This window comes from Petaurus breviceps, unplaced genomic scaffold, assembly GCF_028583685.1.
Source record: "Petaurus breviceps papuanus isolate PSGF00001 unplaced genomic scaffold, PetGlider_PUasm1.0 220, whole genome shotgun sequence".
In the NCBI taxonomy this organism is placed as follows: domain Eukaryota; kingdom Metazoa; phylum Chordata; class Mammalia; order Diprotodontia; family Petauridae; genus Petaurus; species Petaurus breviceps.
The window spans coordinates 14,819,214-14,835,583 of NW_027185876.1; the positions used below are offsets into that span (position 1 = coordinate 14,819,214).

Genomic DNA, 16,370 nt, shown 5'->3' on the forward strand with positions numbered 1-16,370 from the left:
GTGCTTTCTCTCTGAGGTTACTTTCCATTTACACTATCCTTATCTTGCATATGGGCCTAGAGTTTGAGTGGTGTCTCCCCCACTGGAATATGAGCTCCTAGAAGGCAGGACACTTAGCACCATCTTGGCACATAGTAAGTACTTAATAAATGCTTGCTGACTAACTGAATTGAATCGTGGAAGCTGTCACCCCTCCCTACTCACTGCCACTTGGTAAACCTCAGTATGTCTTTTGAATTACACAATATGGGTAGTGTTACATTGTTTGCCCTTTAGTTCTTCTCCATTCCACACATAGTCACACCCTCACAGGAGGAGCAGTGACAGGTCTTGAGGCCTCTGTGGTCTTTCACAACGGTGTCCCTTCTCATATCCTGAGCTCCTCAAAGTAGCTTCTGAAGCCTCCAAGTCCCTCTTCCTCTTCCTCTTCTCCTACCCCTACCCCCACTCTAACCCTATTGCCTATATTATTCCCAAGACTTCTAGCTCCTCTTTGGAGGCTTTCATGTTAAGGTTCCTGACTGTATCACAGATGGAGCTGTGCTTTTTCTCCCTTGAGGTCATGGTTGGAAAACCTCAGAGTGAAGGTGGACACTGGTCTAGAGGTCTATGAGTAATTTATTTTGAAAGGAAAGAATGGGGGTTGAAGCAACAGGAAGGAAGTTATGACAGTTACAAGCCAGAGGAATTAAAGAACTTAAAGAACAACCAACATAGACTAAACACATTCAGACTTTACTCTGGAAGGAAGGAAGGTAGAGCTGGATCAGTAAGATCTCTCTATTGCTTCGGCCTTTGAAAGGGAAAAGCACATAAGATCTGAGCTAGAAAAACCAAAACATCAAAACAAATGAGCACAGGCTCCTATATTATGGTATAGTGGGAAGCAATCTAATAGGAAATAAACAACTCTCTGATACTTTGATGAAGCTGGATTCTGGGGAGCAAAGATAAAAGAAGGTCCTGCGACAGACATAGCACCTGGAGCTCAGTACACCTGGGCCTCCAGAAAAGCTAACTAAAGTCAAGTCTGATGGACTTTGCAAGTCAGCACCCACCCAAAATAATAACTCACAAGTTCTTACCAATATATTTATTTTTACTAGACAGTTGATCAACAAGCATTTTTATTTACTTAGCATGTGCCAAACTCTGTGCTAAGTTCTAGGGTTACAAACAAAAGCAAAAGACAATCTCTTCTCTCAAGGAGCTCACAATCTCATGGGGGAGACAACATATAATAACTATAAATAACCAGAAAATGACAATTTGGAGATAATCAAAATAGGAAAGGTACCGGCCTTAAGGAATTGGGAAAGACTCTTGTAAAATTTTAGCTAGGACTTGAAGGAAATCAGGGAGGCCAGGAAACAGAAATGAGGAAGAGAATTTCAGGCTTTGGGGACACCCAGTAAAAATATGTAGGTTTGAGAAATGGATTGCCTTGTGTGAGGGAGAAAAAAGAAAACCAGTGCCACTAGACTGCAGAGTGGAGTGGGGGTGTGGTGTTATTAATAACTTTGCAGCAAGGTGCAGTGAGACCAGAAAGGTAGGGGTCAATTTATGAAGGGTTTTGGACACCAAACAAAGGATGTTATATTTGATATTGGAGGTGGTAGAAAGTCAATGAAGTTTATTGAATGGGGGGTGGGGTAACATTGTCAGAACTCCTGTTTAGAAAGATCAATTTGACAGATGAGTGGAAGATGTACTAGTGAGGAAAGACTTCAGGTAAGGAGATTAACCTGCAGGCTATTGTTAGAGTCCAAGAATGAGGTGATAAGAACCTCTATCAGGTTATTAGCAATGTCAGCAGACAGAAGGGAGCATATATGTGAGAGATGTTACGTAAGTAGAATCTACAAGAGTGGGCAATTTAATTAGGTATGTGAAAGTGAAAACTTGAGGAGGACACCTAGGTTGTGAGCTTTGATGACTGGAAGGATGGTGGTACCCTAACAGTAATAGGGACATTAGGAAAAGGAGAGGATTTGGGGGGGGGGATAATGAGTTTAGCTTTAGACATAATCAGTTTAAGATGTCTTTGAGATATTCAGTTTGAGAAGTCCAATAAGCAGTTAGAGATGAGAGACTGGAGGTTAGGAGAGAGGTCAGTGCTGGATAAATAGATCTGATAATCATTTGCATAGAGATTGTAATTGGATTCATGGGAGTTGATAAGATCACCAAGCAAAATAGCATGCCCTTGGCTAATGGGCATGACCTAGATGAAACTCCATCACTAGAGCCTGAGGAGAGGTCAGATAGGTAGGAAGAGAATCAGGTTAAAGTAGTCACAGAAACTTAGGGAGAAGAAAGTATCAAGGAGAAGACTGATCAAAAGTGTCAAAGATTATAGAAGTGTCAAGAAGGATGAGAATTGAATTAAAGGCCATTAGATTTAGCAATTAAGAGATCATTAGTAACTTTGGAAAGAGCAGTTTCAGTTGAATGAGGAGGCAAAAAATTAGATTTTAGACAGTTAAGAAAAGAATAGGAAGAAAGGAAGTAGAGGCAACTATTGAAGATAGTCTTCTTGAGCTTATACACAAAAGGAAGAAGAAATATGAGATAATAGTTAACAGGGATTATGGAGTTTTTTGAGAGACATGGACATATCTGAGGGCAGTGGGAAAGCAGTCAGTAGACTGGGAGAGATTAAAGATAAGTGAGAGAGTGAGGATCATAAAGAAGGAAATCTGCTGGAGAAGATGGGATGGAATTATCACATTTACATATACATACATGTATATACATTATACATCTGTTCTTGCCCTGTCAGAAGAAGGCTAACTCTTCATATGAGATGGGGTGAAAGAGAAGATAGCAGAAGGCATCTGAGTGATGTGAGATGGGGGAATGGTCTCATTTTTTTTCAGTTAAATATGAGTCAAGATTCTTAGCTAAGAGGATGGGAAGAAGATTGAAAAATGATGAAAAGGACTGAAAAAGCAGTGGGGGTGAATGGTAGTCAATCAAGGAGGTATAAAAGGATTGTTTTACTATAGTGACTGGTTTTCAATTATTTAACACAAATTTGTAGTGGATCCAGTCAATGTGGTCTCTGGATTTTCTCCAGCTTCATTCAGCAATGTGAATAGGTATGAAGACAGCAGATAATGGGAGTAATCCAAGGCTGCAGCTTGAGAGAGCAATATCTTCAATAGGAGAAGAGGACAGTGTCAAGTAGAGTTGAACTGCTTTTCTAATGGGAAAGGGAGAAGAGATAAGCCAGAACAAAAGGGATGGCCTGGGAAATAACTGAAGGGTAGAAAGACTAGCGGTTACTCTAAGTACAAAAAACAGGGTTTGGGGTTGTAAGGCCAAAGGAGAAGTGAAATGACAACAGACTACAAGATAAAGGAATTCCAGAGTTTATTGATATTAGAGTGGTACATTTGTAGATGATGGCAAGGTCAAAGATATGACCATGTCTGTGTGTAGCTGAGGTGGGGTTATGGGAAATGAGTATGTTGAGGAATTGGGAGATTTGGGTGCTTGAGGGAGTATCAATATGGATGTTGAAGTCTCCTAGTATTCAGGCAGGAACTGAGGAGAAGAAAAAGACTGTGAATCAGGCTCCAAACCCACTGAAGAAAGGAGAGGAGTGCCCTGGAGTTTAATAGACAATAATAATCACAATTTTGATTGGGTGGTAGATATGGGTTGAGTGAACCTCAAAGGAGGAGAAGTAACAAATGATAGTAATAGAAAAAGAGGTTGAAAGTGGCTATAGTGAGCAAGAGCTATTTCAACTCTCTCACCTAAACCAGTGAGCCAAAGGGAATGAGTGAAAGGACAAGCAGTGCCCGGAAAGATAACCAAGGAGACTGTCCTCAAGAGGGAGCCAGATTGTAATGAGATACAGAAGATGATAGGACTTGGAAAGGAAAAGATATAAGAGGAAAGCATCTATTACCTATGGAGCAGGCATTCCAGAGAGCACGGTGGATGTATATGTTAATCTAGTATATGATAAACCAAAAACTGCTGCATAGCTTTAGGATGAAACATGGAGGGGGTGGGGTTTGAGGAGACAGGAATAAGGGAGTAGCAGTGGGAGGCAGAGAAAAGGGTTTGAATAATGACAACCTGGAGTTCATAATTACTGGGATTTGGATATGACCAGATAGGAATTTGTTAATTATTGAGGATGAATTCCAATAGGTTATCAACATCCCCAGAGGCTTGGTCCCAAGGTGGAATCCTCTCAGAACATTATTCCACTTAGGCAAAGTGTCAGTGTGTGGAGACACTGACGTAGCACTTCTCCCTCTTTTCTGCAGGAAAGCCAGAGAAGGACAGGGAGGGAGAGGAAGAAGAAGGAGCAAGATGGAATTGTGTCACTCTATCCCAACTAGCCAAGAACAGTCCAAGCAAGGAAACTGATGTTTCCTAGCATCTCTCTTTCTCCCTTTCAGGCAGGAAAAGGGAAGTACTTCCAAGTAAGATATTTAGACAAATAGAACTGCAAATAAAGTAACAATTTTAAAAAATCTCATATATACTTGGAGTTCATTCCCTCACAGTTTAAAATCTACCAATGGGGAGGGCACATAAGCATAGCATACATGTGAAAAGGAAATATGAATAGAGGGAACACAGGGAACATGTGTGGCCATGGAACAAGTAGGAAGAGACATATACCAGGACCATTGTGATTGGGGCATCAGTGCATACACATAGGAGCAAAGGTAGTCAGGGTACATATGTGACCATGTCAGTTCATGCCATTGATTTAGATTTTTTGATGCTTTCTGGTGACAACAGAAAGCTATCTAGTTTGGGACTGGAAAATTTCTTTTAATTCCTATTAAATCTGTAACTGTGAATCTGCATGCCTAAAATCTATTTGGGAGACTACCAAAACAACAACAAAGGGGCTATATGGAAACTATAGTGACAAATATCCTTTCACTCCTAAGATGCACTTTGATTGGCATGCAAATGAAACTAGGAGCAAGACCCTTCATCCACATTTTTGCATTTATTATACATCTCTGTAGGTAACAAAAACTGCTAGTCTTAAAGATTAAAGAAAACCAGAAGCTGTACCAGATCTCAAACTATATTATAAAGGGATAATTGTCAAAACAATCTGGTTCTGGCTAAGAACTAGAGTGATGGATCAGTGGAATAGGTTAGGTACACATAACATTACAGTAAATGACCATGGCAATCTAGTATATGATAAACCCAAAGATCTAGGTTTTTACTTTTTTTTTGGAGGGAGAGTTTTGCAGGGCAATTGGGGCTAAGTGACTTACCCAAGGTCACACAGCTAGTAAGTGTTAAGTGTCTGAGGCTGGATTTGAACTCAGGTCCTCCTGACTACAGGGCCGGTGCTCTATTTACTGCACCACCTAGCCTCCCCAAGATCTAAGTTCTTAGAACAAAAACTCATTATTTGACAAAAATTCCTCGGATAGCTGGAAAACCGTATGGTAGAAACAGTATGGTAGACCAACATCTCACACCATACCAAATAAAGTAAAAATGGGCATATGATTTACACATAAATATGGCGATACAATAAGCAAATTAGGAGAGCATGGCATAGTTTATTTGTCAAATCTATGGATAAAGGAAGAATTTAGGATGAAAGAAAATATAGAGAGCATTACAAAATATAAATTAGATTACTTTGATTACATAAAATTAAAAAGTTTTTGCACAAACAAAGCCAATGCAACCAAAATTAAAAGGAAAGCAGAAAACTGGGGGAATTTTTTTTTTTACAACAAGTATCTCTAATAAATGTTTCATTTCTCAAATATATAGAGAACTGAGTCAAATGTATAAAAATGCAAGTCATTGCCCAGTTGGTAAATGGTCAAAGGATATGAACTGACAGTTTTCATTCAAAGAAATCAAAGCTATCTATGGTCATGAAAAATGCTCCAAATCACTATTGATTAGAGAAATGCAAATTAAAATAACTCTTGAGATACAACCTCATACATATCAGATTGGCTAATATGACAAAAAAAAAGGAAAATGATAAATGTTGGAGGGGATGTGGGAAAACTGGGACACTAGTGCACTATTTATTGGTCCAACTATTCTGTGTATAAATATAGATGTATAAATCTATGTATAAATAAAACTGTGCATACCCCTTGATCCAGCCATACCACTGCTAGGTCTATATCCCAAAGACATCAAAAAAAGGGAAAAGGACCTATTTGTACAAAAACATTTATAGCAGTTCTTTTTGTGGTGGCTAAGAATTGGAAATTGAGACAATATCCATCAATTGGGGAATGTATAAACAAGCTTTGGTATATTATTGTGATGGAATATTATTGTCTTATAAGAAATGACAAGTAGGATGATTTCAGAAAAACCTGGAAAGACTTATATGAACTGATGCAAAGTGAAGTAAGCAGAACTAGGAGAACATTATACACAGTAACAGCAATACTATTCAATGAAGTATTGTGAATGACTTAGCTATTCTCAGAAGTACAATGATCCAAGACAATTTTTATCATTTGGGTTTTTTTTTAAGTTTTGAGTTCCAAATTCTATCCTCCCCTCCCTGAGATGGTAAGCAATCAGATACAGGTTATATATGTGCATTCATGTAAAACATTTCCGTACTAGTAATCTTGTACAATAAGACTCGAATAAAAGAAAAAGAATGAAAGAGTGAAAATTAGCCTGCTTCTGTATGTATTAAAAAATATATCAGTTGTTTCTCTGGAGGTGGATAGCGTACTTCATCTTTAGTCATTTTGGATTGCAAAGAAGCAAATTTTGACTTAGGCTCAGGAAAAACTTGCTGATGTTCAGGGCTCTCTACAAGGGGAATGAGCTGTGCATCAGGTATCACGGATATGTAAGCAGAGGGAGAGTAACTGCATCTGTTGGGGTTGGGAGTAGGGGAAATAGAAGTATTTGGTGGCTAACAGTTACACTATTTGGCTGCTGAGGCCTCTTCCAACTTTAAAAGTTTGTGATTGTGTGATTCATTTTTTAGGTCTATGAGATCTGTTTTTCCAAAAATCTTGTAACTTTTGAACAAATGGAAGATATAGGAACGCATGCAAAGATAAAAACTTTTGGTTGCTCTTTCTCCTTCCAGTGTCCCCATTCTAATCCATCCCCCTTACAGCTTCAAAATTAATTTTCTTAAAACACAAGCTTTATTCTCTCCACTCACTATGGATTCTTATTGCTCATGGAGTCAAATGGAAACATCTCTTTGTTGTTCAAAGGCCTTCACTTCACCATATGGTTCTAACCTTTATTTCTAGACTTATTTTTTATATAATGCTCTTAAATTGGTCTAATTGCTGTGTTTTGTGTAAAACATTCTATTTTGCTCCCCCTCCCCCCCCCCCCGCCTTTTGCACAAGCTGCTCCACATGCTGGAAATATATTCCTTCCTTACCTCTGCCTGTTGAAACTCCCACCAAGGTACAACTTCAGCATCACTTCCTACCGTGTTTCCCTGATAATAAGACCTATCCTGAAAATAAGCCCTCCCCTTACTGTGTAAGATTCCTCTAAAATAAGCTTTCCCCCGAAAATAAGCCCTATTGAGATTGCTACTGTAGTGAAGGTGATCCCCTGTGCTACACGCTACATTATGGTACCCTCTGTATGCACCGTTCCCCCCCCCCCCAGGTGAAACGCACGTCGCGCTCTGAGCTGCATCCAATCAGAGCTGCAGCAGTGAGCGCGTCATCCTGTTCTTCCCCAGTGATTTGCTTATTGAATAAAGGTACATTTTTTTGTTCACATTTACCTGTTTATTAAAATTGCTGTCAATGTTCATTAAAATAAGCCCTCCCCTGAAAATAAGCCCTCTGGTGTTTTTCTGTCCAAAAAAAATAATAAGACAGTGTCTTATTATCGGGGAAACACGGTACATGGTTATTAATAACCTCCACATACTATTATTTTGCATTTATTTTGTATAAATTTGCATTGTCTTATACTTGTTATTTCTCATAGTAGAATGTTTACTTTTGAAGACAGGAAGCATTATCATTTTTGCTGTGTATTTCCAGTGTGTTGCTTATATTAGATGCTTAATAAATGCTTGTTGAGTTGAATCAAATAACTGATTTGTAGCAGAATCAAACATAGTACAAAAAACTCCTGTATTTGTGTCTCCCATTATAGGGGGGGTTGGTCTTTGTCCAAGTGATTTCTTCCTCCCACCTAGTTGATGTGGTAATAAAGCAGATAATAGGGATAATGAAGTATTGCTCATTAGTGAGTTAATATGTTGACACCATTTTCTTTTCCTGGGCAAACCCCTTTATATAAATTTCAAGAGATTAAAATGAAACATTGAAATATTTCTGTTATCTGAATTAGTGGATTGTTTGAAAATGTGAAAATGAGTACTCTTTAAGCTAAAGCAAAGGTAGACCAACTACTTGAATTATATTGGCAAGAGGAGATGTTAGTTTTCATTCTGAATGTCTTCTGAGATCTCTTCCCAAAGGAAAACCCCCACTACAGTCCCTTTTCCACTGTCTCAGGAATCTAATAAGCATTTATTAAGTATGTATGAATATTTATTATCACAGTGATGCTGATTCAAAGGTGAATATCTGTATACTAATTTAAAATATTCCAGGACCTTTAGCACTCATTTGTTTTGTTTTAAAGACTAAGCAGTTAGGACTAGAAAGATTTTTCCTTACTATGACTCACAGTATTTATCTAAAACCACCCTGGTGCATTCCCTTATTGATTCACACCAGGACTATTGCAGTAGCCTGCTGGCTGGTCTCCCCATGACAAGACTTTCCCCATTACAATCCACCTTCCAATTAAATAAACTCCAGTGACTCCCCCTCACCTCCAGGTTCAAATACATAATCCTCTGTCTGGTGTTCAAAGTCCTGTATAATCTGCCTCCCCCTACCCTTCCAGTCTTCTTATACCATATATCCTTCCCCACCCCCAGACTCCACTCCACCCCCTCACCCACACTCTGTCTGCAGTCCAGTGACACTGGCCTCCTTGCTGCCTCTCAAACAAGAAACTTCATCTCCAGCCTCTGGGCATTTTCATTGGTTGTCCCCCATTCCTAGAATTCTCTCCCTCTTCATCTCCACCTCCTGAGTCCCCTAGTTTCTTTCAAATCCTCACCAGAATCCTACCTTCTACAGGAAACCATTCCCAGTGTGCCAGTGATCTCCCTCTGCTGATTGCTTCCAATTTATCTTATCATGTAGTTGTTTGCATGTTGACAGAAGTTGTCTTTTGTCTTTCTTTGTATTCTAGGCACTTAGCATAGTGCCTGCCACATAAGCAGGCATTTAATAAATGTTACTGTCTGACTGGAGAAATACTGGAAGCCTTCCCAAAAAGATCAGAGGTGAAGTAAAGATGCCACCTGTCTCCATTATTTTTTCATATTAGAAATAGTTACTATAGTTATTATAGCAGTAAGATGGGGGGGAAGTGGCTAAAGGAATAAGGCAAAATTGTCTTTGTAGCCAATATGATTGTTTGCTTAAAAAAACAAAGCCAAACCCTGGAAAACCAACAAAGAAACTAAAAACAATTAATAACTTTATCAAAGTAATCCGTAAATAAGTACACAAAAGTCATCAGTATTTCTGTATATTAGTAACAACAGTCAGGAGGAAAAGACAGAAATAATTACATCTAACACAATTGTAAAACATATCAAATATCAAGGAATTAATCTGTCAAGACAAAAATATAAAATAGAACACTAGATTATTTAGATATGTAACACTATTGGAGGATGTATGTGTGCTTGGTAGGTATCCCACGAACAATTCAGGTATCACAGTAGCTATAGCAATCCATATCAATTTATGGCCCACAAGAAGACAGGTTGTCAGTTTACAGTTTATTGACCAGGGGAGTGTAATATATAATCTTCCCACTAGATGGCACCATATTCAGCAAACCAGACAATTGAGAAAATCATGAAAAAAAGAAACTTTTCATATACAGGACAAAGAAGATATAACGCCACATAACATATATACACCACAGTTTACTGTGTCGTTCTCTAATTTATTGGTACCCGTCGTGAGTCCAATTTTCTGTTACAACAAAAGTGAGGTGAGAAATATTTTTGAACATATGAGTCCTCCTCTCTCTGTCTTTGATCTCTTTACCATATACTCCAGTAGTGGTATTGCTGAATCAAATCAAAGGGTGTACATGGTTTGGTGACCTTTGGGTAAAGTTCCAAATTACTTTCCAGAATGGTTGGACCAATTCATATTCTTTCCACTGCCTCTTGAAGAATTCTTATTTTCTTTTTGACATTTTTTTTTCAATTCGATGGGTGTGAAGTGGGACCCCAGAGTTGGTTTAATTTACCTTCCTCAAATTGTTAGTGATTTAGAAATTTTTTTACATAATTTGGATTTCTTCCCTGCCTGTTTATATCCCTTGAACACTTATCCATTGGGAAATGGTACTTGTTTTTATATGTTTGTATCAATTCTCTACAAATCTCACAAATCTAATATTTATCAGAAATATGATGTGAACTTTTTTTCCAAGTGTAGCATATATAAACTCTGGAGCTACTTTCCCAATCCATATTCTGACTAGCAGATTAGGTCCACAAAGCAAGGCTAGTTTGAGGATTCTTAGAAACTCTGAGGAGTTGAGTTTTTTCTAATACTATTACTCTTGTTGATACTAGAACATCTTTCCAGCACAATTAATAGCTAATATTTCTACTATATCAACTAACCAGTGATTAGTAACCTAATATCAGTTTATCTATTGATCTTTCTCCAATATCAATCAACGTTAATTAGCAGAAGGATGTTTGTAGGAAAGATACAGCAAGACTCGAAATACAATCTCTGAAACAGAGTACTGCCTCCTACCACCTTGGTTCTTGGGGAGAATATTTACTCCTCAAATTTACTGTAATTGCTACAGATACTCCTCATCAAGTTTCTGTCAATTTACAACATAGCTGACGGGTGAGCTTTTTGTTTGCTTTCAGGACAGAGTTTTGTTGGCTGGCTTGATTCACTGCTGGACTGGGTCAAATAGGCCACTCCTCCAGACTAGCTCCTCCCTGGTTCAGGTGCTACAGCTGCCAGAAGACTCTGCTATGGATTCTTATTCTAAGTAATTCTTTTGACCTTTTAAAGTTCATATAGTCATAGCTAATACTCATTCACCTGAGATCAGGAAAGGATAAACAAAACGAAGAAAAAAGAAACAAAAAGTACTATATGTTCGTTGCTATATGATCACAGGTAGGGGGAAAGGAGCTCCTACTCAGAGCTTTACAGCACTCTTTTACCTTTACTCAAAAGCTGAGAGAGACTTAGAGACAGAAAGACAGAGAGAGAGACAGAGAAACAGGACACCCAGAGAGAGTTTTTAAGTTTAAAGTTTTAAGTCTTTGTTTAAGTCTTTCCTGTGCACAAACAGGAGGAGGAGGAAGGAAGAATAAGCACTTATATAACACTATGTGCCCCAAACCTTGCTAAACACTTAATAAATACTATTTCATTTGAGCCTCACAATAAACCTTGACAAGCAGGTGATGTTATTATCCTCATTTAGCAGTAGAGGAACCTGAGGCAAATCAAGGCTAAGTGACTTGCCCAGGGTCACACAGGTAGTAAGTGTTTGAGGCTGAATTTGAACTCAGGTCTTCCTGACTCTAGGCCCAATACTCTATGCATTATGGTGCTACCTAAGTGCTGTAGCTCTCAGTATGAGAGGAGGTACATGATCAGATGGTCAGGTAGGAGACCCTGCTTCGCTACTCCTCTTCCCTCCAAAGTGTGGAGATTAAGTGGGAAAAGGGCACAGCTGGAGATGGAAGTTAAACCTGCATAGCAGGAGAGAGTCCCATTTGCCTTCAACTTTTCCTCTTCCCTCAAGGAACAGACACAGCAAGAGATGGAAAGCCAGAGGTCAAAGGGAAGGTTGCCCCGTCCTCGAACCAGAGATTCTCCATATCCTAGGGGGGAGATTGGGCTGGCAGCAGGAAGTGGAAGTTGCTTTGTGCTGGCACAGATGAAAGTTGTTGCTTTGAGGAAAATGGAAGATGTCTGGCCTGCCCCCTTGCTACCTTCCTTCATGGGACACACTGTGCCCAGCAAGAGATGGAAGGCAAAAGGTGCAAAGTGAGAGGAACTTTGGCTCCTCTTCTCAGCAGAGGAGGCAGGTTATGAGGCAAGTTTTAGGACCTCCAGTTCCAACAGTTCTTCATGTCAATTTTTTCTGTCAGCATTCCAGCTTCCTGAGTGAAACTACAATAAGAACAACCATTGCCACAATAACAATTGTTATCAATGGTCATCTACTTCTGTGTTTGTACATTTAGAGGTCACTCCTTACAGTCTCAGAAAAGAGAACTGCAGATATTCTGTTCACTGGTTGCCATGCCTACTCTACAACTATTTAGCATGGCTTGCTCTCTCTCTCTCTCTTCTCTGAAAACTCTTGCTGTAGGCAGAAAAAAATTCCAACCTCCACTCCAAGGAAGCTTACAATATGGTATTTCAACAGGCAAAAGATGACTTACAACAAAGAGTAACCTATCTAGCAAAGCCAAATATAATCTCACAGAAGGGAAGATGAACTTCTAATGAAACTAAAAGTTACAAACATTCCTAATCATGCCAGAGGAAAAGGCAAGAACTAAGCAGATATTTTGAAATGGAAGTACAAGAACCAAGAGAAACATAGAAAGGTACCACATTTGTTCAATTGGGATTATGTGGGGATAAATAACTTACATACTAATGGGGGGTCAGAAGCAAAAGCCTCCTCAGAACCTTGATATCTTCAAGGGTCATTAAGGAATATTGAAACAGAAGACTTGGACATAGTTTTATTCTGTTTTGATGGTCTCAGGAGAAGACAGAAATGTCAGGGATAGGAGACTATAGTGGGGAATAAAGGAGGAATAAAGGAAAAGAAATCAGTATCATAAAATGAAGAGTATTTTTAAATGGAGGAAGGGGTGAGGGAAAGAGGTATCCCACAAGCTTTATTTTCATCTGAAATAGAAGACTGAACACAATTACACACCTACACATATACATACAAAGATCATGGTAGAGATATCCATTAAACTCAAAAGAGAAATAGGAGGAGACAAATGGGGAGGGGAAGAGAGATTTAAAAGGGAGAATAACAAAACAAACTTCAAAGCTGGAAAGAGGAATGTGAAGGAAGAATTAAAAAGAAAAGAAAAAAGAGTAAAATAGGTTCAAGGGTGGGACAAAGGGAAGAAAAAAGAGCAATGAAGTAGAAACAATCCATTTAATTTACATAGAACAAGTGTCAGACAAACTCTTTTACTACTTCTTATTTGTGAGGATGGAGGGGGAATAGGAGCAAAGAGAAAAAATTCAAGTGGATAAGATGAAGAGAAACATATAACTAATAATCATAACTATGAATATGAATGGGATGAACTCACCCATGAAACAGAAGAGGACATTACAATGTATTAGAAAATAGAATCCAATAATATGTTTCCAAGAAACACACCTGAAATATAAAAATTTTCATAAAGCCAAAATGAGGGGCTAAAATAAAATGTATTATGCTTCAGCTGAAATTTTTAAAAGCAAGGTAGCAATCATAATTTCAGATTAGGCTACAGAAAATAAAGACATTATAAAAAAGATAAGCAGGGGAAATATATCATGCTTAAAAGCACTCTAGATAATAAATCAATATGAGTACTTAATATATAGGCACTGAAGAGATCAACATCTAAATACTTAAAGGAAAAATTGCCAAGAGAAATCGATAGTAAACTAAAATAGTAGGTGGCCTCAAGGTCCCTCATTCAGATTTAAACAAACCTAAACAAAAGAGAGACAAGAAATAAGTTAAGGACCTAAATAGAACTTCATAAAAAAATAGTGATAATAGATCTCTGATGATTACTTAATGGGAACAGATAGGAATTTATATACTTTTCAACTATATTGGTACCTTTACAAAAACTGACCATGAATTGGAATATAAAGACCTCAATGACATCAAAAAATACAAAAAAGCAATCATTGACCAATTACAATATAATACTTGGTGCATACTAAGTACATAATAAATACTGACTGATGTGGTTGTCCTTAGATGAATATTGGCAGGAGTGGAGATGCTTGATGAAACACTTTGAGAAGTAATATAAACCAAAAAGTGAGGGAATGACTCTTGAGGACACTAGTTTTATTTCCTAGAGAACATACTTTCCTATTCAAACAAGGGCAAAAGCAGCTGTTCCCCATGCCTGGTACTTCCTTCTTGCTTCTACTTCTTAAAATTCCAAGTTTCCTTCAAAACCCAGCCAAAGTGTCATCTCCTATATGAGGCCTTTCCTAATGCATCTATGCTAGGGTCACCTTCCTCCCACCCCCCACCATCACATACATGCATACACAAGCCCCTTCTATTTTACTTTGCCTATATTTCATATTTACTTATATATTTACATGTATTTTCCCATAATAGAATATAATTTTCCTGAAGGTGGGGAATGTGTTGGGTTTTGTCTTTATATCACTGAGTCCTATAATATTACCTGGTTCATAGTAGGTACGTAATAAATATTTATTTATTGTATTGTACTATAATAAATTCTACATATGGTAACCAGGAAGTAATCAATGCTCTCTCAAAAAGTTCTCTCTATGAATGGAGGCAATGAAGGCACGATTTTGGATCAAGAGCCACTCTTGCCTTTTGAAATTTTCTGAATTTCAGAATCAACTAAACAACAAGCACATATTAAATGCTTACTTACTATGTGCTGGGCACAAAGAGAAGGAAAAACAGTTCCTGCCTTCAAAGAGCTTACATTCTAGTGGTAGAGATAATGTCAAAATAATTAGGTAGCACAAGATACATAAACAGTTCATCTGTTATCTGATAGATCAACTAGAGGAGGTTTATCATCTAGATATAGTCAATCCATAACTCCACCAATAGTATATTATTAACATGTCCAGGGGTGGCCAGGTAGCACAGCGAGTAAGAGCACCGGCTCCAGTGTCGGGAAGACCTGGGGATCGAATCCAGGCTCTGACACTTAGCACCACACCCAGAAATAACTGGCCGTGTAACCTTGAGCAAGTTACTTAACCCCGATTGCTCTAAAAAAAAAAAACAAAAAAAAACATGTCTGGCTTCCTATAGGCCCTAACATTGAATATTTCTACCTTTTCTAATTCTTCCAGTTTTCAGGGAGTAAGGTGAAGCTTCAGGAATGTTTAGATTTGCATTTTTCATATCATTAGTAATTTGGAACAATATTTTACTAGTTGTTAGTAATTTGAAATTCTTTTTGAAAGCTGTTTACTCACATCCTTTCACTACTTATCTATTAGAGAATGGCTTTCGATCTTATATATTTGTGTTAATTCCCCATGTGTCTCATATTAGAGTGTTATAAGAGATATTTGACATGAAAATTTGTTTCTAATTGACACTTTCCCTTCTTATCCTAATTGCATTGATTTTGTTTATACAAAAGTTTTTCAGTTCATGTAATCAAATTGTTCATCTGATCTTCTGATTACCTCTGTCCCTTGTAGAGCATCTCCCCCCCCACACACACACGCACTTCACCATAATTGTGCAAGATAGCTCCTTCTATTCTTCTCCTTTTTAAATGATGTAACATACCTAGTGATTAACTGTAGTTATTCCCCAAGGCTCTGTTCTAGACCCCCTACTCTTTTTTCTATATATTCTTTCTTTAGGCAACCTTATCAGGTCCCATGAGTTTAATTGTCACCTCTATGCCAATGACTCACAGATCAATATATTTAGTTCTAGTTTCTCCCTTGAGTGAATCCCTATCACCAGCTGCCTTTTAGACATTTCAAAATGGATATTGTGGAGACTCAAACTCAGTACTCCAAAACTGAATTCATCATAGTTTCTCCCAACTTCACTTCTCTTCCAAACTTCATTATTTCTTTCAAAGATACCACCTCTCTTCCAGTCTCCCAGGTTTATAACCTTGGCATAATTCTAGGCTCCTTACTCTTTCCCACCCCACATATGTAATCAGTTGACAAATATTACTGTTTCTTCCTTCACAATATCTCTTAGATCCAGTTCCTTCTTTTTTTTTTTTTTAACACACCTACCCCCTTAGTTTGGGCCCTTCTCACTTCTCACTTAAAATACTACAAAGGTTGGGGAGGCTAGGTGGTGCAGTGAATAGAGTACCAGCCCTGGAGTCAGGAGGACCTGAGTTCAAATCCCACCTCAGACACTTAACACTAACTAGCCATGTGACCTGGAGCAAGTCACTTAATCCCAATTACCCTGCCTTCCCCCCTTCAATAAGAAAAAAAAATACTGGAAAGGCTTCCTAATTGGTCTCCCTCCCTCAAGTTTCTCCCCAATTCATG

The 16,370-nt window shown here is 38.2% G+C and overlaps 1 protein-coding gene across 3 annotated transcripts in view; it reads right to left on the minus strand.

Annotated features, from left to right (window-relative positions):
• SH2D1B (SH2 domain containing 1B) overlaps nucleotides 1-16,370 on the minus strand; it is a 75,304-nt gene that overhangs the window by 57,099 nt on the left and 1,835 nt on the right. The window contains exons 3-4 of one of the 3 annotated variants that reach the window (XR_011169566.1): nucleotides 13,418-13,488; nucleotides 9,593-12,239 (exon numbers count right to left, since the gene is read on the minus strand). The exons of the other annotated variants lie outside the window; for them this stretch is intronic. The gene's annotated coding sequence lies outside the window, so the exon portion shown is untranslated. Of the gene's footprint in view, nucleotides 1-9,592; nucleotides 12,240-13,417; nucleotides 13,489-16,370 lie in introns of those variants that run through there. 3 annotated transcript variants of the gene reach the window in all.